The following is a 27651-nucleotide window of genomic DNA, read 5'->3' on the forward strand; positions in this document are numbered from 1 at the left end:
TGTCCGAGGGGGTGGGGTGGGCTAAGAATTCTGTCTGGCCTCTTAGGGACGGGCTCCACAGTGTCCGGCTCCTTCCATGCCCTGGTAGTGATCAGACCTACCAGGGGATCGGCTGGAGGGGACACCCAAGAGGTAGACGGGCCTGCTTCAAACGCCTCCAGGAACATGGACTCGTCCGAGGTAGGCTTTGTGGCGGACCACCCCCCTCTGATCCTGAGCATCTCCATGATGTCTCCAAATGAGACGTCTTCGGGGGGTGATCTTGGGGAACCTTCTCCTTCTTCCAAGTCCGTGTCCTCTGTCAAAGACTCAGGGGAGTCCAAGTGCCTCCTTTTGCACTTGCGTTTGTGAGGAACTTCCTCGAGGGGGCTGTCCGAGGTGGCCTCACCAACCACATCCTGTTCTAACAAGAGAATGATCTGGGACGTCTGAGCAGGCTGTCCCTGGGGCCGGGTGATGGAAGTCGGACCCGTTTGCGAGGGAGTGCAGGGTGGAGCGGTAGCTAAGGCTGGGGGCCTGGAATCCCTCGACAGAACCCTCTCCACCACGTCGAATGCTGAAGGAGAGCCGCTCTCCCTAGGATCTGAGGGCAGACCCTCCCTCAGATCTGATGAGCAGATCGGGGCCGGAGCCGATGCGATTGGATCCGAAGGGCCAGTACGCTCCCACCTAGCTGGAGCCGAAGGCATACTGACCGCCTCGGATCCGAAGCTCAACTCTCGACTCCGAGAGCCTGGATCCGAAGAAAAGGGACCCAACAGGCTCGAGGGTGCTGTCGGCACCGAAGTACCCAACTCCATTGGCGCCGACATTCCCCCGGTGCCGACGCTACTCGGCTCCATATACCCCGAACCTGGAAAGCGGGTCGGGGAAGGAGCAATCAGGGTGAAAAAAGGGGTCGACCTCCCCCTCTGGAGGGGGGGAGGCAGGAGCACTCCCATCTGCAGCTGGGCCTGGAGGAACCTTCTCATCATCCGGTCCAAGTCTGCATCTGTTAGGCTTCTCGTGGACCTAGAAAAGGCCACCGAGGCAGGACGGGAGTGCCACCTCGAGGAAGACCGGGCCTCATCCTCCTTCGGCCCCGGTGAAAAGCTGGGAGAACGGACCCGGGAAGGAGAAGGCCCGGACATCCTGGGGGAAGAAGCTCGCTTGGCTGGCAGAGCTGAAGCAGAGGCTTTGGCCTGCTGCTTGTGGTGTTTTTCTTGGCGCTTCTCCCTCCTGGCTTCCCTATCCTCCTGGCCCAAGGTGGGTGGCTGAGTCCCGGCCAGGGGAAGGGAAGTATCCGTAGGCGCTGCCGCAGCCGCGGCAGAAGCCACGGAGGGACCGGAGGACAGAGCCGAGTCCGAGGGCAGAAGTCCCACCAGAATCAGCTTTGACCTCCGGTCCCTGATAGCCCTGGGGTTGAACGCTGCACAAATAGAGCAGCCAGAAGACAGGTGTTCAACCCCAAGGCATATAACGCACTGAGTGTGGCCATCAGCCGGGGAAAGCTTATGGCCACACTCGGTACACTTGGAGAAAAACGTTTTGGCAGCCTCAGACATAATAACCTAAAAACGCACACACTAGGCCCCAAAATCCACACACACATGCACACCCTAATGCTCTCACGAGAAACGGGGGAGGAAAGGCTAACAATTACTCTAAAACTAATGGAAAGGTAACGCACACACAAAACTCACTCAAAAACTTTAACTATAATCGAAAAAGAAAAGATTTTTCTCACAGAAAAACTCTTGAAGACCTGGAAGCTCGAGATCAAGCTGCTGGTGTAATCGCGGCAAACTAGATCTGAGGTCAGGAAGGGATGGCAGAGAGTTATGGGTAAGGGGGAGGAGCTTGGAGCTCAGATCTTAGCTGTTGGAAACTGCCGGCTCAGATCCGATGTGGATCCGATAACCCATAGGTTAATGCAGAAATTAAGTTAACTACTTCAGATATGCTATTACTGGTGCCAGGTACTTTGTAAAGACTCTGGGCACAGTAGATAAGCCAAAGGGCAGTGCAGAGAATTAGTAGTGCATAAAACCTGCCTTGAAGTGGAGGTATCTTCTGCACAATTTCTTTATTGGGATATGCAGGTATGCCTCTTTTAAGTCTAGAGTCACTAACCAAGCGTTCTTGCACAGCATGGGCAGAAGCTGTTATATAGTCAGCATTTTGAATTTTGGGATGTCCAAGAAAGTGTTCAAAATCGATAAATCCAGTATTGGACGCCAGGCATTGTCTTTCCTGGGTACCAGGAACAGTCTTGAATAAAAACCTTGTCCTTTTCCTGTTCTGGTTGAATAGCCTCCATATCCATGAGGGACGTAACTTGTTTCTGAGCCTCTGCCCATTGATTTTGTGGCAGATCTGGAAAACCGTTTGGAATTGGCAAGGTATGGAAATGAAATCTGTATCCCTGGGATACTATGTTTAATACCCATTTGCCCTGGGTTATTAACTGCCAATTTTGAGCATGAAGTGCTAATTTTCCCCCAAGGAGGCTGCTAAAAGATAAATGCTTGGTGATGGTAGAGGGAAGTCATTGAGACTGCTTACTGTAGGGTTGCATTTTGTTTCCTCCTGATTTGGAGTTAGAGGTACCCCACTGCTTTGACCTGTAAGAACCCTGTGATTGGTATCTAGAGCCCTCTGAGCACCTGGATTTGCCTTGTGAGGCTCTGTTTGACACAGGAAAGGACCAATTTTTAGTAGGCCAGTGTCTACTGAATCTGGCTGGCTGCACTTGTAAGAAATCTTTTACAGTTTGCATAGATTTAGCTTCATCTTCCACTTTCTTTAAAACCTCTTCTGCCTTATTACCAAACAGAATATCATGCTGTAAAGGTGCATCCAACAATTTAGCTTTAATATGATCAGGCAGATTTTGCTCCTTGAGCCAGGCATGCCTTCTAATCACAGATCCAGTAACTGCGGCCCTGCAAGAGGCCTCCAAGGAATCAAAACCACATTGCAAAGTATGCTTTCCAACCTGTTCTGCTGCATGCAATAATTCCTGTAATTCTTTATTTTCCACACATTCAGAAATCAACATCATTTTCTGTTTCAACAATCCCATAACATACTGTTGATATTTAAGCATATGAAACTGGCAGTTTAAGGCCCTAACTGCCAAGGTTGCTGATGTATAAACCTTCTTGCCCCATCTATCCAGCACCCTGGAATCTCTATCAGAGGGGGTAGGATTCTTGGATGTAGAGGCCTTTACACCTTTGGGACCCTGTGAGATAGTTTCACAATCAGCAGCAGGATTTTTGAATTAAAATTTGTGGGAGTCAGGAACCCTGTAATATCTGTCTGGCTTACTAGGAGCTGGAGGTAGGGAATCAGGAGCCATGCTTGACTCCGAAAACACATCATCAACAATGTCTAATACAGGAGGTATAGCCAAAGGTCTATGCTGAGGAAGAAGAAGGAAATCCCTAAGCCTCTTTTTTGATTCAGAGAAATTCTGACTCTCCCAATGAAAATGTTCCCTTAAAGTATGCAAGGTTTCCCCAAAAGAATAATCTTCAGGAGAGATGCAGATGGGATGGATTCTTCTGTATCTGAATCCTCATAAGGAGGTATACAAAATTCCTAATCAGAAGAGGAATCAGAAAAAATAGAAACAAGTAATCTCCGTGGTATCCCCAAAGTCTCAAAACAACCCACTAAAGTGTTGTGGGTCTAAAAACAAAACAGTGTAAGAAACTTCTCTGTGTGGAAGATTTTCAGTCCATATATTTCTAGTTAATCACTGTATATTAATCAGATCAGACAATAGTAGTAGAAGTAGCGAACGTAAACTCAAGTCAAAAAGTAATAATAGAAAATATATAATTCTACAGCATTGCTAAGTATTCGAAAGTAACCCAAGCAAGGCAGGCAGTCTGTTTCCAGTCGAAAATCCTTTATTAAGTACACAGACAAGCGATCCAAGTAAAACAAAAATAGAGTAATAATTTCCTCACAAGCTTTCTAAATATATATATACACTTTTTATCAGGCATGGGAGTGGTTTATTGTGCTGTAAAACAAAGTGTTATTGGTAAACATGTTAAATTCACATCCCTTCCCCCATCAGTGTGACATTCGAGCTGGTCCTGCCCTACCTAGTAGCTGTCATAATAATATATAGCCCTAATATACTTTAATGGTACATCTTATTTAAACAGATTATTAAGTCTGTGATTTTATACAAGGCAATATACTACATGGCTGGAAATATATCAACCTTAGTTCATTTTGCAATCAAAAATTATATATAAATATATACATATACATTTTGCATGTAAAAATCAGTTTCTATTTTCATAACCTATTGTTAACAAATATCGCTTTCGTCCTTCTAGACTTCAAGTCTGTGTACAAGAACCCTAAAAACCTATATAATTGTATAACCTTTTAGGTACCACTGAAGTTTCCTCATATGGAGTCTTGCATATGGAATTAGAAGAAAGCAGGAGGCCATGAACCCCAAGGCCTGCAGAATTTGTCTTGCAGATAGCTGGGTTTTTGTGGCCATTTGTTTGAAGTAAGTCATCAATTGAATTTGCTTTTCTGGCGTAAGGTAATTCATCTGGGCAGTTGTATAAGCACAGGTAGCAACTGTTGAAGAGTCAGCATCTTGAATTTTGGGATGTCCAGAAATGTATTTAGAATGGATAAGTCCAGACCTGGACACCATGATTTGTCCTTTCTGGGTACCAGGAAAAGTCTTGAATTGAAACCTTGTCCCTTTTCTTCTTCTGGTACTGGTTGAATAGTCCCAATAGTCATGAGGGACAGAACTTGTTTCTGGGCCTCTGCCCACTGAGTTGGAGGAAGATCTGGCCATCCGTTTGGGATTGGCAACATGTGGAAATGAAATCTGTAATCTGTATCCCTGGGATACTATATTTAAAACCCATTTGTCCTGGGTAATCGGTTGCCAGTTTCGTGCATGAAGTGCCAGTTTTCCCCCCAAAGGGGCGGCCAAAAGGTAAATGCTTGGTGATTGCAATGGAAAGACACTGAGACTGTTTACCATAGGGAGGTGCCCTGTTGCTTCCAGGTTTGGAGGTGGAGGCACCCCATTGTTTTGTTCTAAAAGTTCCCTGTGACTGAAACCTGGAGCCTTTGGAATGTCTGGATTTGACTTGAGCGGCTCTCGTGGGAACTGGAAAGGACCAGTTCTTAGTAGGCCAGTGCCTACTAAATCTGGATGGCTGCACTTGTAAGAAATCTTTCACAGTTTGCATAGATTTAGCTTTATCTTCCATCTTTTTCAAAACTTCTTCAGCTTTATTACCAAAGAGACTGTCCTGTTGTAAAGGAGCATCCAACAATTTTGCTTTAACATGGTCAGGCACATTTTGCTCCTTGAGCCAAGCATGCCTTCTTATCACAGATCCAGTTGCAGCAGCCCTGCAAGAGGCCTCCAAGGAATCAAAGCCACATTGCAAAGTATGTTTTCCAACTTGTTCAGCTGAATGTAATAAATCTTGCAACTCTATTTTCCACACAGTCAAAGATCAACATAATTTTCTGTTTAAGTAAGCCCATGACATGCTGTTGATATTTAAGCATATGAAATTGACAGTTTAAAGCCCTGATTGCCAAGGTTGTAGACCTGTAAACCTTCTTACCCCATCTATCCAGCGCCCTGGAATCCCTGTCAGAAGGGGTAGGATTTTTAGCAGTACAGGCCTTAACGCCCTTGGGACCCTGTGAAATGGTTTCAGGGTCAGCAGTAGGGTTTTTGAAAAGAAATTTGTGGGAGTCAGGAACCCTGTAGTATCTGTCTGGCCTACTAGGAGCCGGAGGCAGGGAATCAGGAGTCATACTGGATTCTGAAAAAACATCATCCACAATGTCTAGAACAGGAGGTATAGCCAAAGGCCTATGCTGAGGAAGAAGAAGAAACTCCCTAAGTCTCTTTTTAGATTCAGGAAATCCTGACTTTCCCAGTGGAAGTGTTCCCTTAAGGTATGCAAAGTTTCTCCAAAAGAGAAATCCTCAGGGGGAGAAGCAGAAGGGATGGAATCTTCTGCATCAGAGTCCTCATAAGTAGGTATAGATAAATCTTGTTCAGAAGAAGAATCAGAAGAAATAGAAACCTGATCTGAAGATTCAGTCAGTGCCTTGCCTAGGCCTCTTAGCAAGAGGGGGATGGGTACCATTGATCAAGGTAATTAAATCTTCAGCCATTTTGATCATTTGTTTTTTAGGCCTTGGGGCCTGTACACGTGCCCCAAGCATCGTTTTTTTTAGACATAGAAGTAGATTTTGGCCTTAGTTTTGAAGATGGCATTGGCTTAATGTACAAATCTTTAGGCCTGAAAACACCCTCAAAAGCCGGTGCCTGCTCAGCGGCTCTGGACTCATCTAAGGTAGAGACATCCGCGGGTTCAATACTTAAAGCAACTCGTGGCATACCGGACTCCGAATGGGTCTCAGTAGAGGCCTGCGAATCACAAGTAGCGGGTATCAGGGGCTGTGAAAGTGCCTCACTGAGTACCGGCGAACTGGAGACTGGCTTAGGAGAATCATCGTCGTCGGTTTTGGACCTTGACGGTCTTTCTCTGCCCTTTTTTTTTTTGCGTTTTTTAGGAATTCTGGTAGTTGGATTGCTAAACGACGACATTTCTGGACAGTTAAATCTGGAGCCAAAATATTTAGAAACAAAAATATACAGACGTTTGATCGTGCGTTGATTAAATTTAGCACAAAACCGACAGCAAGGCACATTGTGGTCAGGGCCTAGGCAAGGGATACAGTACAAATGAAAATCCTTATGAGGTATTTGCTTCCCACAAGTAATGCAATTATTAATTTTTACTGACATTGGTAAGGAGCAAGAAAAAGTTTCCCCAACGGGGTACTTAGTTTTTAGTTGAAGACTTCGGTTCTGAAACTCGAAAACGAAAATTTCAGGAGTTGGCCGACAGGCATTTGCGAACTGTTGCTGCTTCGGGCACCGCGTGGCAAGAAAGACTGATGTAATGGCGTCGGCTGCATGTTTTATACCCCTGATGACCTGACGTCATGGAAGAAGGGACAGCAACCGACGCAGGACCCAAGACTTTGTTAATCAGGCCGACTGAGGGCAACCTGCCAGCAGATTACCCAAATGTAATGACTGCAACAGTGAAACACGAAGAATATCCTCCATGGCAAAGTCCAGGATTGTTCCAAATTAGTACTTAACAGTATCACTTACACTGATCCTGTTGACTTAGCCAACCTGCTAGCAGATAGGTTCAGCTCAAACTTCACCCATCTGTCCCCCCCAAAGGCCCTTTCAACATCCGCGATACTTGTCCTGCACCTCACATCTCCGTAGATCAAATGTTACAAGCCCTACCCAAGGCAAAGAACACAGCTTCCATGGGACCTGATAGTATCCCAGGATGTATTCTGCACCATCTCTAGCAAGAACTGGCTTCACCATTGAGCACCTTATTCAACCACAGCCTAAGTACAGGCTTCACTCCACTGTCTTCCCCTTGCACAATTAACTTACAAGTCTGATCTGTAAAGCCATGGAGTGTATTATTATGGATCTCATAAACAAGGACATAGGCAATCTCCAAGCACTTGACCCCACCCAGTTTGGATTCATCAAGGGCAGATCTTGTCTGTTGAACCCGGTTGACTTCTTTGAGACTGTCACCAAAGCCCTGGATGGAGGAAAGTCAGTGCATACAGCTTACCTTGACTTGGCCACAGCTTTTGACAGAATCCCCCACTTGGGCATCATCGAAAAGTTAACACAACTTGGCATAGATACCTATCTCATCAGGTGGGTGGCAAACTGGCTCACCAATACCCTCAAAGTCAAAATAGGCACCTCCACCTCCAACAGCAGACCTGTCACTAGTGGAGTTCCCCAAGGATCTGTGCTGGGACCCCTACTGTTTGGCATCTACTTCTCAGAGGTCCAGGTAAATACAAAAGGCCTGTGGCTGACCAAGTCTGCAGACGACTGTAAGTTGGGTGCTGTCACTGACTCCCCAAATGATGTTAACATACTGCAAGAGGGTCTCACAGCAACTAATGACTGGTGCCAAAGTCATGGTCTCAACCAAAATGCAAAAAAAAGTATCATCATACCATTCGGCAAAAACAAGACCCCTACTGATTACCACATCAAGGGCAACCCCCCTAAGCACACAACCTCTGGTGAGAGACCTGGGCACTCAGGCTAATAACCTCACATTCGACCATCATGTAGCGGCAGTGGTCAGAAAAGTCTTTTACTTGGTTCATCTCATAAGTAAAGGGATTGCATCCAGAAAAAAGAAGGTTATTATCTCTCTATAATCCTCCCTCATTAGACCAATAATTGAGTATAATGCCCTGTTTGGTATATACCTCTCCAAACATCCGCACCAACAGGAAAGGCCACTAAAATACCTCACAAAGAGAATCCATGGTGTCTAACATCTGTCCTATGCAGACAGGCGCAAAACAGTATCATTCTATTTGGTACCATACAGATTGCTCAGGGGTGATCTGTGTCTTGCCTAAAAGGCAATCTCGGACCCTGCCCCACTTGAGATGCTTCATATCCGCAAGTCTAACTCCTCACGTGCTACCCACTCAAAAGGCCTGAATCTAATATGCAACATCAACAAAACCTGCTGGAAAGACAGGTTTGTCTCCCACTTGGCTGCCCAGTCTGTGGAACAGACTTCCCATACACGCCAAACAGAGAACCTCGCTGACCCTCTTCAAGTGCAACCTAGATGAGTGGATGAGAAATCACAAATATGTACTAAGGGTTCCACCTGTGTCCCTCAATGACTGGGGTGACAGGTGCTGACTGAGGTTTCTTTTGGGGATAAACTCTTAGTTAGGCTTGTAAGGACCCCAGGGCCATTAGCCCAGTAACCTCCTATGATCCTATGCCCGTCTGACTCTGCACCTAGAGGATCTTTCACACAACTCTTTCCACATCTTCCTTCGTCAAACTTCTGGAAGATCGAGTTGAAACAATAGAGGTGGACCTGGGCCAGTGTTGCTCTAGAAAAGGTGATGGCACCCTTGAAGGCAACGGATCTATGGACAATAAGCATTTTGTTCTGGGTAAACATACAAGGCTTGAGGTGGAGAGATCCGACATCTTTTTTCAGACGCGAGGTGGTTGGGTCCATAACTTTTTTCATTTTTGGATCTGGGGGTGAGGAACTCTTGGATCTGACTGGCTCTAACTTATGCCTTCTACTCAATGGCTCCGAAACCGGGGAGGAGGAGGTAAATAGTTTCAGAGACGAAGGTTTTGACGCACTACTTTTGGGGACTTGAGCTCCAGATACTGGCTCTTCAAAAGCAGATGGTAATAAACCTTTCAGTATACGTTTATTCTTTCTTTCTACCTAAGCCCTTGGATTGAAGCCATTGCAGATTGAATAATTGTCTTGGAGATGTAAAGGCTGAAGGCAGTAAACATGTACTGTTGGCATCAGACATTGGTAGTTTGTGCCCGTGCTTAAAACACTTTTTAACCCAGCAGGGCCTTTTTTCGTGGTGTCCTGCAGAGTTCTACAAGCAGCAGAGAGCAAAAGAGTGACTTTTTCCTGATTTAAGTATTTTTTTTCTGGCTTTTTGATTATTTACTGCTTAGCGACTGCTTTTTCGCCTGTTCATACAGCTCTGCATTCTATTTAAACTGTTTTTGTGTTGATTAACTGTTTTGCACTTTTAAAAAAGTTATTTGTTGTTTAATTTTACCTGTAGGCTAACACACTCAAGTGCGCTAGCCGTTTAAAAGCATTTATAGCATTTACTGTCTGTTTTTCCTCTGTTTTCTGCAAAAAAAAAAAAAAAAAAAACAGTCTTCAGAGTTGCTGATCTCTGGGCTTTGGCTTGGTTCCTGTGCTATTCCATATCCTTATTTGGATAAAGGGAAGCTTCTTTGTTCACCAGTGGGAGTGGGGAGCACTGAGCAGCCTATTTGTCCCTAGAGCAGTGGTTCCAGCCAGAAACTTGTAGTCTATTGGCCATTTTGGGTCAATTCCTAGCTCTTTTCAACCCCCTGCTATAAAGCCCGCTTTAGCGCTTTCGTGTGATTTAGCGTGGAGTTGCCCATAGAGCACCATCGGGCAGCGCCGGTTAAACAAGGTTAAACTATTTCTGGCTCCGTAAAGTCTGCTTTTCAATTTTTCCCTTAGAACTTCTCTACTTGCAATCTAAACAGTCTATTCTCTATCTCAAAAGCTCAGCACTTGCTCCTAAAGCATTTTTATATAGGTAAAGCTCAGCACTTGCTCCTAAAGCATTTTATATAGTTAAAGTACTTGTTTACTACACAAAGTACTACATTAGCCTAGAATCCTCTTCAGTACCCATTTCCCTATAGGTCCCTTCTGACTCAGTTACACAGCAAACTTTTTCACTTTTTCTAGCATGTCGAAGGGTCAGTTGCTAGCGTCCTCTCCTGTTCAGCTGGTGAATCTGGGCATCTTGAGGCAATGTTACAATTGCCTCATGTACACAGACAACCCACTCCTTCTCCCACAAAACACAAATACATGTGAGAGATGCAACTATATAGCCAAACTGGAGGCTGAGCTCTCTCAACTCAGGACTGGCAAGACCAGACAGGAGGAGAAGGAAACCACGCACACCACAAACCCAATTTCACATAGAACTATCACAACTGCAAAACAAACACAAACACACAAAGACATACTGAGGCACTGATCAAAAATCTACCAAAACTACAGAGGCCTCCAAAGCAGACACCCAAGCAACTGCCACCTCAAGACATAAGACATGCAACACATAGTTCTCAAAGTCAGTGTGCTAAACAGTCACAGCCCTTAAGGCCAAACACAATGCCAGACACACTTGTTATAGGTGACTCCATAGTCAGACACACTGACGTCCCACTCACCAGACTGAACAAGGAAAAGATCACAGTAAGCTGCCTGTCAGGCTAGAATCCGCCACATAACACAAGCACTCAGGTCACTCCACAGCAAGTACAAGTATGACTCAGTCATTGTCCATGTCGGTGTGAACGACCTGAGACGTACCTCCCTGGACTACATGAAAAGAGACATAGAGGAGCTCTCAGATTATGTAGCCCAGGCCGGTATGACCCTGACCCTGAGCAGTATCCTACCCTCACCAAGAATGATGCCACAATACAGAGACAAAATTATCAGCTTTAATAATTGGCTTAATTACTGGTGTCATTCTAAGGGGATCCAATGTCTGTCTGCCTGGGATGACATGCTTGACAAGCCACGCTGCTTGCAAGGATGGCTTGCACCTGTCACCCCTGGGCTTCCGGATATTGGCAAAGGCTCTGGCCACCCCATAGTGCCTTTTTTAGGCAAGGCTCAAATGATAAACCTACCGCCCTAGAAAACAAAAATGGAGAAAAACTAAGGGTAATACTGCTCAATGCCAGAAGTCTAAACCTCAAGATGCACGCCCTCGAAGCCCTCCTCAGTATGGAGAACATCGATGTCTGTGCTGTGACTGAAACCTGGCTCAAGGCTCCTGAGAGCACCCCAGCACTATCAGGTTATACCTCATATCATGCGTTCCGGCCCCAAAATCCGGACCGAACCACAAAAGGAGGGGGAGTATCCATATTCAACCCACACCTCCAGGTTAGTGGCAACGCATGAAACATCGGAGACCATCCAGGTGCAATTAACCATAGGTAAAACTGCCCTACAGTTTGTAACATGCTACAGACCACCTTCTCAAACTCAGGAAACCCACACAGCCTTCCTGAAGACACTGGAGAGTATGAATGTCTCTCCAAACACCATCATATTGGGTGACTTCAACTACCCAAACATAGACTGGGAACATTACTCAAGCCCCAACACCCTAGCCCAAAGGTTCCTTAAGTTCATAAACTCAAATGCTATGGAACAACTAGTCACCATTCCCACAAGAGGAGAAAATATACTAGACCTGATCATCACAAACATGGGGACAAAATGCTCCACACCGGAAGTATATCCCTCATTGGTGAGATCAGACCATAAATTAATCTCACTGGAGATCCACATCCCGCCCCACCCCAGCAAAAGACCACAGTGAAGAACTTCTCAAAAGCAAACTTCACACTTCTTAAGACTGGAGTGGTATCCTTCAAGGTCCCCGAGCCAGTGGAAACCACAACCCACGCTGCTGAAACCCTTACAAATGCCTTCTACGAGCACCTCCAGGAATGTATGGATCAAGCAATCCCTAATAAAATCAAGACCCTTTCCACCAAAGGCATGCGCCCGGTCTGGTGGACTCCAGCCATAAACAAACTCTACAACAAGAGGAGAAAGCTATTACATGACAGAGCAAAATCCCTAAATGGGAAGGCATCTCTGATCAATACTAGCAAAAAACTACGATCACTCATAAAATCATCCAAGGCCAACTTTGAGAGAAAAATCGCTAATGACACAAAAGACAATCATAAAGCCTTCTTTAGCTATGTTAGAAACCTGGGTGGAAACTCCCAGATATGCTCAGAATTAGTCCAAAATGATAAAAAAATCACTGAACCCACAGACATTGCCAACATACTGGCAGACAGGTTCAGTATAAATTTCTCCCCTCCCTCCCCCCCAAAAGGAGAAATATCTATCCCACCAGAATCTAGCCTCCCAAACATCTCAGATGCCCAGGTGAGAGCTGCTCTCTCTAAAGCAAAAAACACAGCATCAATGGGACTGGACGGTGTCCCCGGCTGTGTGCTACACGAACTCAATGAGGAACTAAACCCACACATAAGGCTGCTGTTTAATCTTAGCCTTACTACAGGATACGTACCCAAAGAATGGCGTGGCAACTGTGGTCCCACTCCACAAAGGCGGTGCTTCTACGGACCCTGGAAATTACCGCCCATAAGCTTGACGAGCCTTGTCTGCAAAGCTATGGAGAGGATCATAATGGAACTCATAAATAAAGACATTGGGGACCTACAGACACTGGATCCTACCCAATTTGGCTTTGTCAAGGGCAGATCCTGCCTCTTGAACTTGGTCGACTTTTTCGAAACAGTCACTAAGGCCATTGATGAGGGTAAGGCAGTTCACACAGCCTACCTTGACCTAGCAAAAGCGTTCAACACAATACCCCACTCGGGCATCATAGAAAAGCTCACCAGCTTAGATGTAAACCCATATGTCACAAGATGGGTTGCAAACTGGCTCAAGGACAGAACACACAGTGTTAGAGTTGCTGGTGCCATGTCAGACTCTAAGCCGGTCACAAGCAGTGTCCCACAGGGCACAGTCCTGGGCCCCCTCTTGGTCGGCATTTATTTTTCTGAAGTGCAGGCAAACATAGGGGGATTGTGGCTGACAAAATTTGCAGATGACTGCAAACTGGGCACCATAATTGACACTCCATCAGACACAGACATCCTCCAGAAAGGTCTCATAGAAATGGATAACTGGTGCCAGAGCCATGGCCTTAAGCTAAATGCCAAAAAATGTATAGTCATACCATTTGGGAAAAACAAGGTAACCCCTAATTACCACACAAGTGGTAATCCATTAAACACGGAAGAAGTTATCAGGGACCTGGGGACCCAAGTTGACAGTAACCTCTCTTTTGACACTCACATTGCCAAAGTGGTTAGGAAGACCTTCTACATTGCCCACCTGATCATGAAGGGATTCACATCCAGATCAGGAGAGGTCATTGTACCCCTGTACTCTTCACTTATCCGACCAATGATTGAGTACAACGCCCAATTCGCAATGTACCTTACCCGACACCTGCAGCAGTTGGAAAGACCCCAAATGTTCCTCACCAAAAGGATAAAGGGGCTCAAACATATGTCATACGATGCCCGACTGAAGAAACTCCAGCTCTATTCAGTCGCATACCGTCTGCTCAGAGGTGATCTGTGCCTGACATACAAGGCCATGTCCAACCCGGAATTAATGGACATGCTCCACCTCATAAAATCCAAATCCACCAGAGCCACGAGAGCAAGAGACTTAAACCTCAACACGGATATAAACAGGATGTGCTGGAGGGACAGATTCATCACCCAGAGACTCCCTACACTATGGAACAGAATCCCAGTCCATGTGAGGCAGAGCCCCTCACTGACTCTGTTCAAGAGAAATCTTGACGAGTGGATGGGAGATCGTAGGTTTACCCCGGGAATCATCTCTGTATCACTACTGGACAGAGGCACAGCAAACTAATGGGTATAGTATTCTCATCCTAAGGGGTGGTGAAAGCCACACACACTCTGGCTAGGCTTATAAATGCCCTAGGGCAGATAGCCTAGTATGAACCTATGAACCTATGAACACCAAACTATATAGGAAAAAAATTTAAGTAAAAACAGTATTTTTTTTTTTTTGAAAGAAAATAGGGAGAAGGAAAAACTACCAGTGATGGTAACAAAAGAGCTACACTACGTGTAGAAAGGAAATTACTAACTATAGTAATTTAAGTAGTATGCTAAGTATGAAAGGCAAAAATAAGGAAGCAAATTTTACCAACTATGGTAACAAGAAATACAATGCTGTGGGGTCAAAGGACAAGTAATATATAAACATTAGAAACTATTAGCCAATACAGGAAGATAGAACACAATCACTTATCTCAAAAAAAGTTCGAGAGCAAGATCAACCATGTCTTTCACTGAAAGCAGCAAACAAGATTTGGGGTAGCTTGTGGTTGGTGTATTATGGGTAAGGGAGAAGCTCGAGAATTCTTGGTTGCCATGAGCTTTACTAACAGCCGAGTCAAATCCGAGGATCAGATCCGAACCATCAGCTGAGGACAGAATGAAAATTGACGTCAGAACCTCATTTGGCTCAAATGAAAAAAAGCTTCTAAAGCACAAAGTTCAGAGCCCAAGGAGGAGCCACCAGTTTTCCAGGTAGATGTATATATCAACCCTCTTTCAAAAACTGGCTGACTTGGAAATAAGAAGAAAGGGGAGATCCCAGTGCAGACAGGCAGAAATGACAGACAGGTGAATCTTGATAGAAAAGTTAAAAAGGCCAGAGGACAATAACTTAACAAATCAAGAACCAGAGTCAGCTGGGCCTTAAAAGGGTCCTAGTCCTTGGAAAGGTAACAAGAAAATCTTTTCCACTTACAAACACATGATTTTCTAGTAGCAGTCTGTTAACCTCCTTCTGTACCGGATGACTGTCCTCAGGAAAAAGGTTCCTAAAAGCTTCTTCTTTCGGCTGCTCCCGTTAGGGGTCGCCACAGCAGATCAACTGTTTCCATTTCTTCCTGTCCTCTGCATCTTGCTCTGTCACACCAACCACCTGCATGCCCTCTCTCACCATATCCATAAACCTTATCTTAGGCCTTCCTCTTTTCCTGTTACCTGGCAGCTTCATCCTTAGCATATTTTTCCCAATATATTCTGCATCCCTCCTCAGCACATGACCAAACCAATGTAATCTTGCCTCTCTGCTTGTAAAAGCTATAAACATTATATCATACAGTCAGTCAAGTGAAGGATATTTTAGGTTGGGGTGTATTAAACAAAGAATATCTTGTGTGGGTAATCCAGTCTGTGAGGAAGAAGTGCCCTTCACCAATTGTAAAACAAGGGAGAACTCTGCTGCAGTCTAAAATGGACTCACCACCATTATCTTTGGGGGATCCTTCTGAACTTTTAGAATAACACTGGATATCACTGACAACTTTAACTTCTAAATGATTTTACTTCACTAATCTGTACCTTGTCTTCCTTATTCAAGTTCCCAGTAACACTACCTTTAAAAGATCCTTATTATCACATTCCTTTTCATCCAGACTTCAAGCATTTTTTAAAGTTTGTGTACTTAAACTGTTTGGTTCTTCCATACCTATAATAGGTACTGGATCAGCCTATGAGGATGTGCCTAATCCTCTTCCCTCTGGTCCATAGTGCTCATTACAGCTACACCAGAGGGAGTTCAGGCAATAGGTGAGTGGTCTCTGGAACCAACTTTGGCCATGCTAGAGTCAATAAACACAAGTAGTACATTGAAAATCTTGTCATCGGACCGCACACAAATATCTTTTATTATTACTTCAAATATGAGAAAATGTTCTAATTCAATTAAAAACAGTAACAGGCACAAACCCAGACATTCCAACTGTAAAAGTACAACACAAATGCTTAATAATTTCATAAAGCCACAGTTTTCCACACAAAAAATAAGCCAAGTAAACCGTGCAGAAGCATGTATAAACCATCTTGACAAAAGCCAGAATTCTTAAGGAGGAATACCGGAAATAGACGTTTATTTTTCCATTGTTAAAGCAGATCAGAAGGAATACCACAGATATTCAAATAAGAATATTTATGACAGGAAGGGGTCACCAAATAGGGTTTTATCTGCTAGTCAAAAAGCTTTTGACAGAATGTTGTTCCTTTGGAGCTGCAGAGATGTTTCTACTTGAGGCAGCTGGAAAATTCTGAAGATTTACCTCACTCTGGTTGCTGATACACTTCCCTCCAAAAAAGGTGCAGCCTATTAACAGTCAGACTGACTGAGAGGAAGGTGGGCTATGGCAAGCTGGCTGGGGTGCTGTATCCTTGGCAGAACACTACCCATAGGCTACTACAGCAAGTCTTCCTCACAATCAGAAAATTAGGCTTGAAAATCTAAGGGAAAATACGACTCATTTGTCAAAGTCAGAATCATCAGATCCTGCTTCCTTATAATTACAAGGAATGCCCATCTGTAAAGGTTTCTGCATACCAGGGTTTACCGCTTGTAATGCCTGTCTAGCCAATATAAGGAACATATATTTTTTAATAGTAATAACTTAATCAAAAGAACAATGTTTAACTTTTTTTCTTTCATTTTTTTTTTTAAACTGAAGTTCCAGCAGAACAGGACCAACTAGAAATAGGGACGCCTGCCAGGTCTAATGGTCTTTTGCCCAGTTACCTTGAGCAGAATCTCCCAGTTTGTCTCCCAGACATACAGAAGATGGTTTTCTCATGCCCATATCAAACACTGGAACAGCTGAAGAGGAAGTGGCTGACATCTGGTTCATACTGGCTGAAAGAATACTTGCGTACTACAGAGGGACCTGGAGAGGTAAGTGAGTGGTCTGAGGAACAACTAATAGCCACTGCAGGTACGCTCACTACTGGCAAAATTCCCTGTTCTCAACCCTAACACCTTAGATCAAGTTTGACCCATCCAACACAAAATGATCTACCAGTGTGCAAATATGATTATCGTTGCAACTACAATAAACACAGGAAGAGAAGTCAACAGTCAGAATAGGACTGTTCACAGACAGGGACTTGAATAATAAGCCCTACGCAAACCGCAAAGTCATGTGCGTCAATTTAGGAAGGGGGAAGGTGGGAGGGAGGTTGAACTGGGAAAAAATCTGACAGTACAGACCTATTGTTATGGTACATAACTTTTGTATCCAATGTTGTCTACTTTCTTCTGATTCAACACATGGGACAGATTCCCAAGCCATCTCTCTGGATGGTATCAAGGAAGGCCATTCCTGAAGATGGTGGAGCCAAATGAGAAATGTGATCTAGATTGTACATCCAGTTTGTAAGAAGCCACTAAATGTATGAAACGTGGACCAAGACAGTGCAGCACAAATGTTGTCAATGTGAAGTTTTCTAGAAAAGCTTGCTGAAGCAGAATATTACTGTAGTGGAATGAGCTTTAGGCTTAGATTGTAGAGCCACATAATTTTTGTTATAGACAAAAGTAATGCAGTCTAACAACCATCTTGAAAGGGTAACCTTGGCAACAGCTTTACCTATTTTAGGCTTTGAAAAAACAACAAACAGATTGGATTTCCTGAATTGTTTCATTTTATGACGATAGAACCTGAGTTGACAAACATCCAACATTTGTAAAATAAGTTCACCTCTGAGTACTTGTGAAAAAAACAGTGGTAAATTTAGTGACTGATTTAAGTTTACCTCAGATGCCACCTTAGGGAGATAGGACACATTACTTCTTGGAGAAACTCTGTCTATGAAAAAACAGATATGGAGGTTTGTATGAAATTCCGAAATCTTTCTGGCTGATGTAAATGCCTCCAGAAAAAATTTCCAGGTCAAGAATTTTAGATCTACTGTGGCTGGAGGATCAAAGTGGGGTTGAGTTAGAGACTGAAGCATAATGGTAATATCCCATGGGCAATTGGGTCCCTGATGGGAGGCTGTAAAAGAAAAATCCCTCTCAAAAAGGATTTAGAAATCTTTAGGGGAGCAACAGAAGAGTCATTACGGCCAATGCGGAAGTTCGAGATAGCTGCCATTTGAACTTTGATGGTAGCATAACCAGAGCTTTTGTCACAAGGATCAGATAAAAAATTTTAATATGGATGGAATGGGTGCTGAAAAAGGGTCAAATCGTCTGAAAACTGCCTGGATAGATAACCTTTTCCATTTACTATGGTGCACCTTTTTTGTCTGGCTTCTGAGAATCCAATATGATCCTGACAATAATAGTCAGAAGCCTGGCACCTCTGGCTGTGGTCAAAACTGCAGAAACTGTGTGGTTAATTTCATAGACTTCTGGTCTGGAGGAGGCAATACGGATGGATGAATAAGGAGGTCTGGATACTGACCCAACATCCAAGGAGGATGTACAGAACACAGGAAGGAGAACCATGTTTGTCTGGGCCAGAAGAGCACAGTGAGGATCACCTTGGCCTTGCACACTCTGACTTTCTGTATAAACTTGTTCATTAGAGGTAAGGGAAGAAAAAGCATACAGGAGACCCGGGAGCCAAATCTGGACCCAGAGCATCCCTTGATGATTGACCCTGTGGAGGGATCAAGGTGAAATAATGGCTGCATTGTGGTTGAGCCATGAGGCAAAGAATTTGCAATGGAAAACCGAAGTTGCCACTGTTAGAATGAGGGAACCACTTGCAAGGTGTCACTACAAAATTAGATGATCCCGGAGTGTGAATTGCTATTAAAAAGCATTGTGAAGACATCGCCCATTGCCAACTTCTCATGGCCTTTCAACACAGAGGATAAGAATGGTGCCTCCCTTGCTGACGTACTAGATTTCTATCATATTGTCCATTTGTATGGAAATCACACCCTTGGGGAGGAGATCCAGGAATTCTTCATCTGCAAGATTCTGATGTGAAGATTGGCCTCTGTGGATGACCATGCACCATGGACCACCCTCCCTTCAAAATGCCCCCCGCCCTAGAAAGGAGGTGTCTGTGGTTATTACTGCTACTTGAAAGTACATGTGGAACAGGCAAATACAACATCACTGAAGAGAACGTAATCCACCAGACAATGTGATATCTGCAGATCTGAATGAGCCAAATCTTTGCACGTAATGGGTAAATGTTTTGAGACCATTACATGGTTATGGTCCACTGGAGCACTGTCATGTGGTATCTGGCTAGTGGGACCATCAGAACCATGGATGCTATTACACTTAAGAGGTGTAAGATCAACTTCAGTAGAGATGGGGGAAGATGAAGCACCCACATGGCTGCTAGACGTAGGGATAAATCTCTGGAATGGGAAAGGCTGGCAATCTGAAGGTTGGTACCGAGGTGGCATCCTATAAAGTCCATTTGCTGAATTTGTGTCAGATGACACTTGGGAAAATTTACTGTTATTCCTAAGTTCAGTAGTTGGCCCAAAAGATCCAGGTGGTGCAGGGGTAAATGCACGGAGGTAGCAGTCAGGAGACAATCTAGGTAAGAGAAAACATGGATCCTTAGCAGCTGCAAGTGCGCTGTCACCACTGCCATTATCTTTGGTGAACAATTTGGGGGCTGTGGTGAGACCAAAAAGCAGGGCTCTGAACTATTAGCTCTCAGCCAGAAACCTCTCTATCATCACAAGATAGCAAGCATGCTGGAAATCTATCGAGCATATGCAATCATCCTTCCTCAGCAGAGACAGTTTGTACTGAAATGTGACTGTCCAGAATTTTGCCTGTTTTACAAACTGATTAAGACGACCAAGGTCCAGAATGGGACTGAGGTCCACTGTCTTCCTTGGCACAAAAAAACACCTTATGTAGACTCTGGATTCTAACTGTCCTTGGGGGACTGGTTGGATTACTTATTTTCTAGGACTTTTGAAATCTCTACTGCTGCTGGTTCCCACTGACTGGGTGGAACACTAAGAGCATTCCTCTTTTTTGGAGGAGAAGAGGAAAAGGGAACTGACTCGCCTCTAGAAATTATCTTAAGCACCTGGCAAGTTATGTTTTGCCAGGTTTCTGGATGCAAAAACAAGCAACCCCTACCTGTCTCTAGTAAGCAGCGCAACCATTCAGGGATGCTGATATGGCTTCTGTGAAAAGGGACTGTGGAAGTCATGGTTGTATGGATTGCTTTTGCCTCTAGGATGACATCCATTTGAACCATCTCTAGAAAGAACTCTGTGAATTTTGAAACAAAGAAGTTATTATGTACTCACCATAACATTCCATCTGTGTTGTCTATTTTCATTCTTCCTCAACATATGGGTTTGGATCCGATCCTCAGATCTGACTCTGCCACTTTTCTACAGCTTGTGAAAATGAATTCTCGAGCTCCTCCCTTACCTATAATGCTGTAGTCCTCCTCCTTTTCCAGATCTTGTTTGCAGCTCCCTGAAGTAAAACATTGCTATATTTTACATATTATGGAAAATCACTTCCTGGAGCTCAAAGAAAAAGAACTTGGTTCCTGAGGCACTCTCACGCTGTTCCAGAAGTCATCAAAGAAACATAGTAGGGGGCTGAAGGGAGGGTAGTTGAGGAATGAAAATGGACAACACAGCTGGAACATTATGGTGAGTGTATAACTTCTTTATCTGATGTTGTCAGTTTTCATTCATTCCTCAAAATATGGGACAGAGTCCACAGCTACCCGAATCCCAGGTGGACTCTACGGAAGGATATTCCTGAGTACTGTACAGCCAAAGGCTGCTCTTCCCCTCAATACCAGATCCAATTTGTAATGAGTAATAAAGGTATGAGGGTTAGCCCAAGCTGCAGCTGCACAAATACTGTCCATGGATGTTCTGGGCAGAAAGGCTGATAAAGTCACCACAAACCTAGTTGAATGGGCCTTTAAAGGCTTAGGAAGGACCAAACCCAGCTTTTTACAAAGGAAGGAAATACAATCAGTTAACCATTTTGATAAAGTTACCTTTGAAACTGGTTGGCCCAATTTGGTTTCTGAAAAGGATACAGACAACTGGTCAGAGTTCCTAAATTTCTCAGATCTGTGCAGATAGAAATGTAATTGTCTACGAATATCCAATAAATGTAACATGCATTTGCCTTTGTTAGAGAAATCTGGAAAGAATACAGGGATATTAATGTTAGATCCTGACACCACCTTAGGAAAGAAGGGTTAGTTCTTAAAGACATTATATCCTTGTGAAACATGAAATAAGGAGGCTTAGAAGATGAGGCTTGCATTTCTGATACTCTTCTAGCTGATGTTATGGCTACAAGAAAACTCATTTTCCAAGTCAGACATCGCAAATCACATCTCGCTGCAGGTTCAAAGGGTCCTTGAGTTGGGGCTTGTTACACTAAAGTTAGATCCCAAGGTGGAGTAGGGTCTTTGAAGGTGGGGCTTTAGTAGAATGGCTACTTTTATAAAGGCCTTACAAAGACATGAAGATGCTAATGTAGAATTATCAAATCTGATATGAAAACTGGAGACAGCAGCTAGCTGAACCTTAACTGTAGAAGGACTAGCCCCGTCACTGAAAATGGATGTCAGGAATTCAAGGATCTTATGTACTGGTGCTGAAAAAGGGTCCGTGTCATGCTGTTGTGCCCAAAGGACAAATCTTTTCCATATACCCTTGTTTTTTTCTGGTGGAAGCCCTGTGAGCAGACAAAAGAATGTGGCGCACTGGAGATGAGAGCTTTGGTTGTCTGGCTATCAATGGAATTGGAGATACCATGCAGTTAAATTGAGGCCCAAGATGTCCAGGTGATTCACTTCTGTCAGGTGTGACAGGAGATCTGGAATTGGATCTAGAATCCAAGGCAGATACAGCAGATAAGGCCATAGGAAGGGAAACCAAATCTGTTCAGACCAGTAGGGGGCAATGAGGATGACCTTGCTCTTCAATCAGGATACCTTCTGTAAAAACTTGGGGAAGTGTAGAGGAGACCTGGGGACCAATAGTGAAGGAGAGCATCTCTCTGCAACTCCGCTGGTGGGGGGATCAGAGCACAGAATCTGCTGCATTTGTTGTTTAGAGGTTATGCAAATAAGTGGAAGCATAGTTGACACCATTGGCGGAAAATCATTTTCGCCACCTTCTTGTTGAGAGATCATTTGTGAGGTAATAGATGGATCTGCTCAACTTGTTTGCTATCACTGTGGATTTCCCAAGAATATGCGTTACTATCAGAAATCAATTTGAAGAGATCATCCACTGCCATAGTCTCACAGCTTCTCGATACAAGGGGTAAGATCTGTTTCCTCCTTGTTTGTTGATTTGCTCAACTTGTCTGCTATCATGGTGGATTTCCTAGGAATGTGTGTTGCTATCAGAAATCAATTTGAAGAGATCATCCACTGCCACACTCTCACAGCTTCTTGATACAAGGGGTAAGATCTGCTTCCTCCTTGTTTGCTGATGTACCAAACCACAGATATATTGTTGGTTTGAACTGCAATAGTCCCGGTAGGGAGAGAGTTTTGAGCGCATGCAATGTTTGGAGTATTGCTTTCATTTTCAGCACACTGCTAAGCAAGTTGGCCTCTTCGGGGGAGTATATGCCTTGAACCATCTTCCCTAAAAAATGCCACCCCCACCTGATCTGGGCACTGACTGTGGTCACAGTGGCCTTAGGTTGAGGGAGGATGAATGGACAACCCTGCAACAGTTCACCTGAGTGAATCCACCACCAAAGGAATCTCTTGCAGGCCTGAGTAATGATGACCTTGGTGGACAAGGGTTGATGTAAGATGGACCACTGGGTTGCCAATGTCCATTGTAGAATTCTTATATTGTACCTCGCTAGTGGACGCAGAACTACTGCAGCTGACATAGACCCCAGAGTATGTAATACCTTGCAGGCTGGTAGCGATGAACTCTGAATTATCCTGCTGACTTGAAAAAGTACAGTTTTGTACCTACCATAAATGTAGATGTTCGAAGATCCACATTGCTGCAGTCCTTACACTAGGGTAGTCCGCTGTCCTCGGTCGGCCCGAATATCAAAGTATAAGGCTGACGTCGGTCAAGGCGCATTTGACTGACATCAGGACGTCAGGGTACAAATGCGCATGACCGACGTCATATCCTCAGTCTTTTCTTGCCCCAGATGTCAGAAGACCCTAAAAATAAAGGTCAAAACCAAAAGACAGCAAAACAAACAACCAAGCACCCTTGCCCTAATTATATGTACAAAATATACACTATATACACAATATTTACAACTCAACCCACACAACCACCTCTAACTACAGAGGGAAGGAGGGAGGAAATTGGACTGCAGCAATGTGGATCTTCGAACATCTACATTTATGGTAGGTACAAAACTGTACTATGTTCTTCATCTCACATTGCTGCAGTCCTTACACTTGGGTAGAAATCCAAAGCAGAGGTATGGGAGGATGGCCAAACTATAAGGAAGCAGGAGCTGCCAAAATGCCCTGCAAAACAGCAGTGGCAAAACCAGCCCTGGATTTAGAGTAAAGTGGCAGGTGATAATGCCTAGAGAAAGTATGCACTGAACTCCAAGTAGCTGCCTCCAAAATAACCTTGGTTGCCACCCCCCTCAAAAAAGCTGTCGAAGTGGCAGTAGCTCTAGTGGAATGAGGCCTAATCCCAGCTGGAATCTCCTTGCCATGATGGGAATAACAGAAAGCAATGCAAAACCCAATCCACTTAGAAATAGTTTGTTTTGACACAGGCTTGCCCTGAGAACTCAAAGCAAAAGAAACAAATAACTGCTGAGACTGCCTGAACCCTTTAGTTCTGTCCAAATAATATCGCAACTGCCTGTGTACATCTAAAGTGTGCAAAATCTTTTCCCCTTTATTTTGGGGATTTGCAATAAAAAGTAGGCAAATGAACAGTTTGGTTTAAAGCCACACTAGAAACCACTTTAGGCATAAAGGAAGGATTAGTACGTAAAGATACCCTATCCTTATGGAAAATCAAGAAAGGCTCAACCGCCATAAGGGCCTGCAATTCAGAAACCCTTCTTGCAGAGGTAATGGCCAACAAAAAAGCAGTCTTCCATGATAAATATTTCAACTCAGAAGTAGCTGCAGGCTCAAAAGGTTGTAGAGTGAGTTTCTCCAACACAAAATTGAGATCCCAAGCAGGAGTAGGAGCTCTTGGGGTCTTATATTCTTTGCCCCTCTAAGAAATTGCTTGAACAAAGGATGAGAAAACAATGGTGGGTCACAATCATAGTGAGCGAAATTGCTGCAGCATGAACCTTAATAGAAGAGAAAGACAAACCTTTGTCCAGTAACTCAGTAAGATATTGAAGAGCCACACTCAAATTAGGCTCAGAAACATCAAAATCATTTGCTGCACTCCAAAATAAAAATCTCTTCCATTTATCTGCGTACACTTTCCTTGTACTAGGCCTTCTAGCTTCCAAAATAACATTCAAAACTTGCTGAGGAAGTGGAGGCCCACTATGGTTCAAAACAGAATATGCCAGGCTGTTAGGTGCAGAGAGTGAAGCTTGACATTGAGCAAATGGCTGTCCTCCTGTGACAACAGGTGTGGAATCAAGGCAAAGGCCATGGAGGCTTCCGCACCAGACTTCTCAGTAATGGGTACCAGTGCTGTCGAGGCCAATCTGGAGCTATTAAAATCATCCTTGGCTTGTCCTGTCTGACCTTTAGAAGTACCTTTGGGAGGAGAGGCAGAGGTGGAAAGGCATACACATGAAGATTGCTCCAATTGAAAGAAAGAGCATCCACTCTCCAAGCTGTGGGATGAAACCTTTTGTGCAAAACTTTGGCAGCTGATGGTTTAGTGGAGAAGCGAACAGATCTATGTCTGGAGTTCCCCATGACACTGTCAATTTCTGAAATACATGAGGATCCAATTTCCACTCGTGGGGATCCATAATTGCCTGCTCAACACATCTGCTAAGGAGTTCTGTGCTCCTGGCAGAAACCTTGCCTGAAGATTGAGCTGTAAACTGAGAGCAGTCTCCCACAAAATCATTGCTTGCCTGCATAGAGGATAAGAATGTTCCCCTTGCTTGTTGATGTACCACATGACAGTTGTGTTGTCTGTTAGAATCAACACCTGCCCTGGAAGAAGTAAATCCTTGAAAGCTATTAATGCAAACTGGACTGCTAACATCTCCTTCAGGTTGATATGTAGATGTTGTAGTCTGGCAGGCCACTTGTCTTGTATCCACTTTCCATTTAGATGAGCTCCCCAAGCTTTGTCTGAGGCATCTGCCGTTAAAATCTGACTCGCCTCTGGCCGGGTCACAGAGAGTCCCTTGTTTAGGTGACATTCCTGAGCCCACCACAAAAATTCCTTTTGAATGCAAGGTATTATTTGAATGACAGTGTCCAGATCCTGGCAGTGCTGTGTCCATACATTTTTGAGATACCATTGCAGCTTCCTCATATGCAGTTTGGCATTGGGAAGCACCAGAATACAAGATGCCATGAACCCTAAGGCTTGAAGGACTGTCCTTGCAGTCAGCCCGGACTGATGAGATAGTTGATGGAAGTAAAGGGAAAGACTCTTTTGTTTGTCCGGGGTTAAAAGGCCATCTGGGATGCTGTATTCAGTCTCACACCCAGAAAGCACATGTCCTGAGAGGGTACTAGACTGGACTTTATTTCGTTCACAGAATACCCCAGGCATCTTAGCACTGCTATCACATATTCCAAATGATGAAGAAGCTCTTCCTTCCTTGAGCCAGAATCAGGCAGTCGTCCAAATAAGGATAGATCTGTATTCCTTTTAGCCTGAAGAAAGCTATCACTGGAGCCAGAACTTTCGTGAACACTCTGGGCGCAGTAGATAAGCCAAAGGGCAATGCAGAGAACTGATAGTGAGAAGTCCCAGCTCGAAAACGCAGATACTTCCTGCAACTTAGTCTGATAGGAACATGAAGGTAAGCCTCCTTGAGATCCAAAGTTACCATCCAATGATCTTTGCCCAGCAGAGGTAAAAGCTGCTGTAACGTCAACATTTTGAACTTGGGAATGTCCAGATAAGTGTTGAGGATAGATAAATCCAAAATTGGTCTCCACGTGTTCCCCTTCTTTGGTACTAGGAACAGGCGAGAATAAAATCCTAGGCCCACTTCTGGCATAGGGACCGGCTGTATGGCCCCTATTTGGAGTAACAGAGAAACTTGCTTGTGAGCCTCTATTCTTTGTTGAGGAGGAACGTCTGGCATGCCTTTGAAAGGAGGCAAGGTATGGAAATAAAACCTGTAACCGTGGTGTATGATATCCAATACCCATCTGTCTTGGGTAATTAAACTCCAATTTTCTTTGAAAAGTGCCAACCTTCCTCCCAAAGGTGCTGCCAGACGAGAAGGCTCTGGCAGCTGAAAAGGTAGGTCATTGGGTCTGTTTACGAAAGGACTGACCCCTGCCCTCACCAAGACTGTGCAGGAGAACTCCCTGTTCTAGACCTGAAAGAGCCCTGAGCTCTGCCCCTACCACGCCTAGATCTACCCCTAGACTGGGAATCATAAGAAGGATACGTCCACCCTTAGTAGGCCAATTTCTACTAAACCTTGGAGGCTGGACCTGCAAAAATCTTTAACAGTCTGCATAGACTTAGCCTTGTCTTCCATTTTCTTTAAAACTGCCTCAACAGGAGAACCAAACAACACGTCAGATTGTAAAGGAGCATCTAAAATCCTAGTTTTAACATGGTCAGATAAATTTTGATCCCTCAGCCAGGCGTGCCTGCGAAGAACTGACCCAGTGGCAGCCACCCTAGACGAGGCCTGTACAGCATCAAAACCACATTGCAAAGAATGCTTACCCACCTGTTCAGAAACATGTACTAAATCTTGCAACTCTTTACAATCAATACCTTCTGCCAGAGCATCAACCTTAGACTTCAATTGTGAAAGGAGATAGTTTTGGTACTTCAACATGTGAAACTGGCAATTCAAAGCCCTCATAGCAAGAGTGGAAGAAGTATAAACTTTCTTTCCCCATCTATCCAAGGCCCTGGCCTCTTTGTCTGCAGGAACCGGATTCTTTACAACAGAAGCCTTAACACCTTTAGGCCCCTGGCTAACAGTTTCTGGGTCTGCCCTAGGACTCTTAAAAAGATACTTATGAGCTTCAGGCACCCTGTAATACCTATCCGGTTTAACAGGAGCAGGAGGCAAAGAATCAGGATTAAGAGAAGCCTCTGTAAAACATCTTCCACTACATCCAAAACAGGAGGTATAGCCAAAGGCCTATGCTGGGGTAAAAACAAAAATTCCCTAAGCATTTTCCTGGAATCAGAGAAGTCCTGACCTTCCCACTTAAAATGCTCCCTCATGGAAAGAAGAGTTTCTGAAAAGAAAAATCCTCAGGAGGAGAAGCAGAAGGAGTAGAATCATCCACATCAGAATCAGAATAAGGAGAGTACTCCTGCAAGTCTTCAGCCGAAGACTCTGAAACATCTGAAGCCTGCTCAAAACTCCCTAGCTCAGGCTCCACCCTAGGTCTCTTATCAGGAGGGGGCATAGAACCCCTAATCAAAGTAATCAAATCTTCTGCCATTTTAAGCATATGCTT

General features: G+C 44.3%; 1 protein-coding gene across 1 annotated transcript in view; it reads right to left on the reverse strand.

Moving 5' to 3' along the window:
* The window catches only part of OSBPL8 (oxysterol binding protein like 8), a 3324100-nt gene that overhangs the window by 106786 nt on the left and 3189663 nt on the right, over positions 1 to 27651 (reverse strand). The window lies entirely within an intron of this gene.

This window comes from Protopterus annectens, chromosome 11.part0 (assembly GCF_019279795.1).
Source record: "Protopterus annectens isolate FY-2018-M chromosome 11.part0, PAN1.0, whole genome shotgun sequence".
NCBI lineage: Eukaryota > Metazoa > Chordata > Ceratodontiformes > Protopteridae > Protopterus > Protopterus annectens.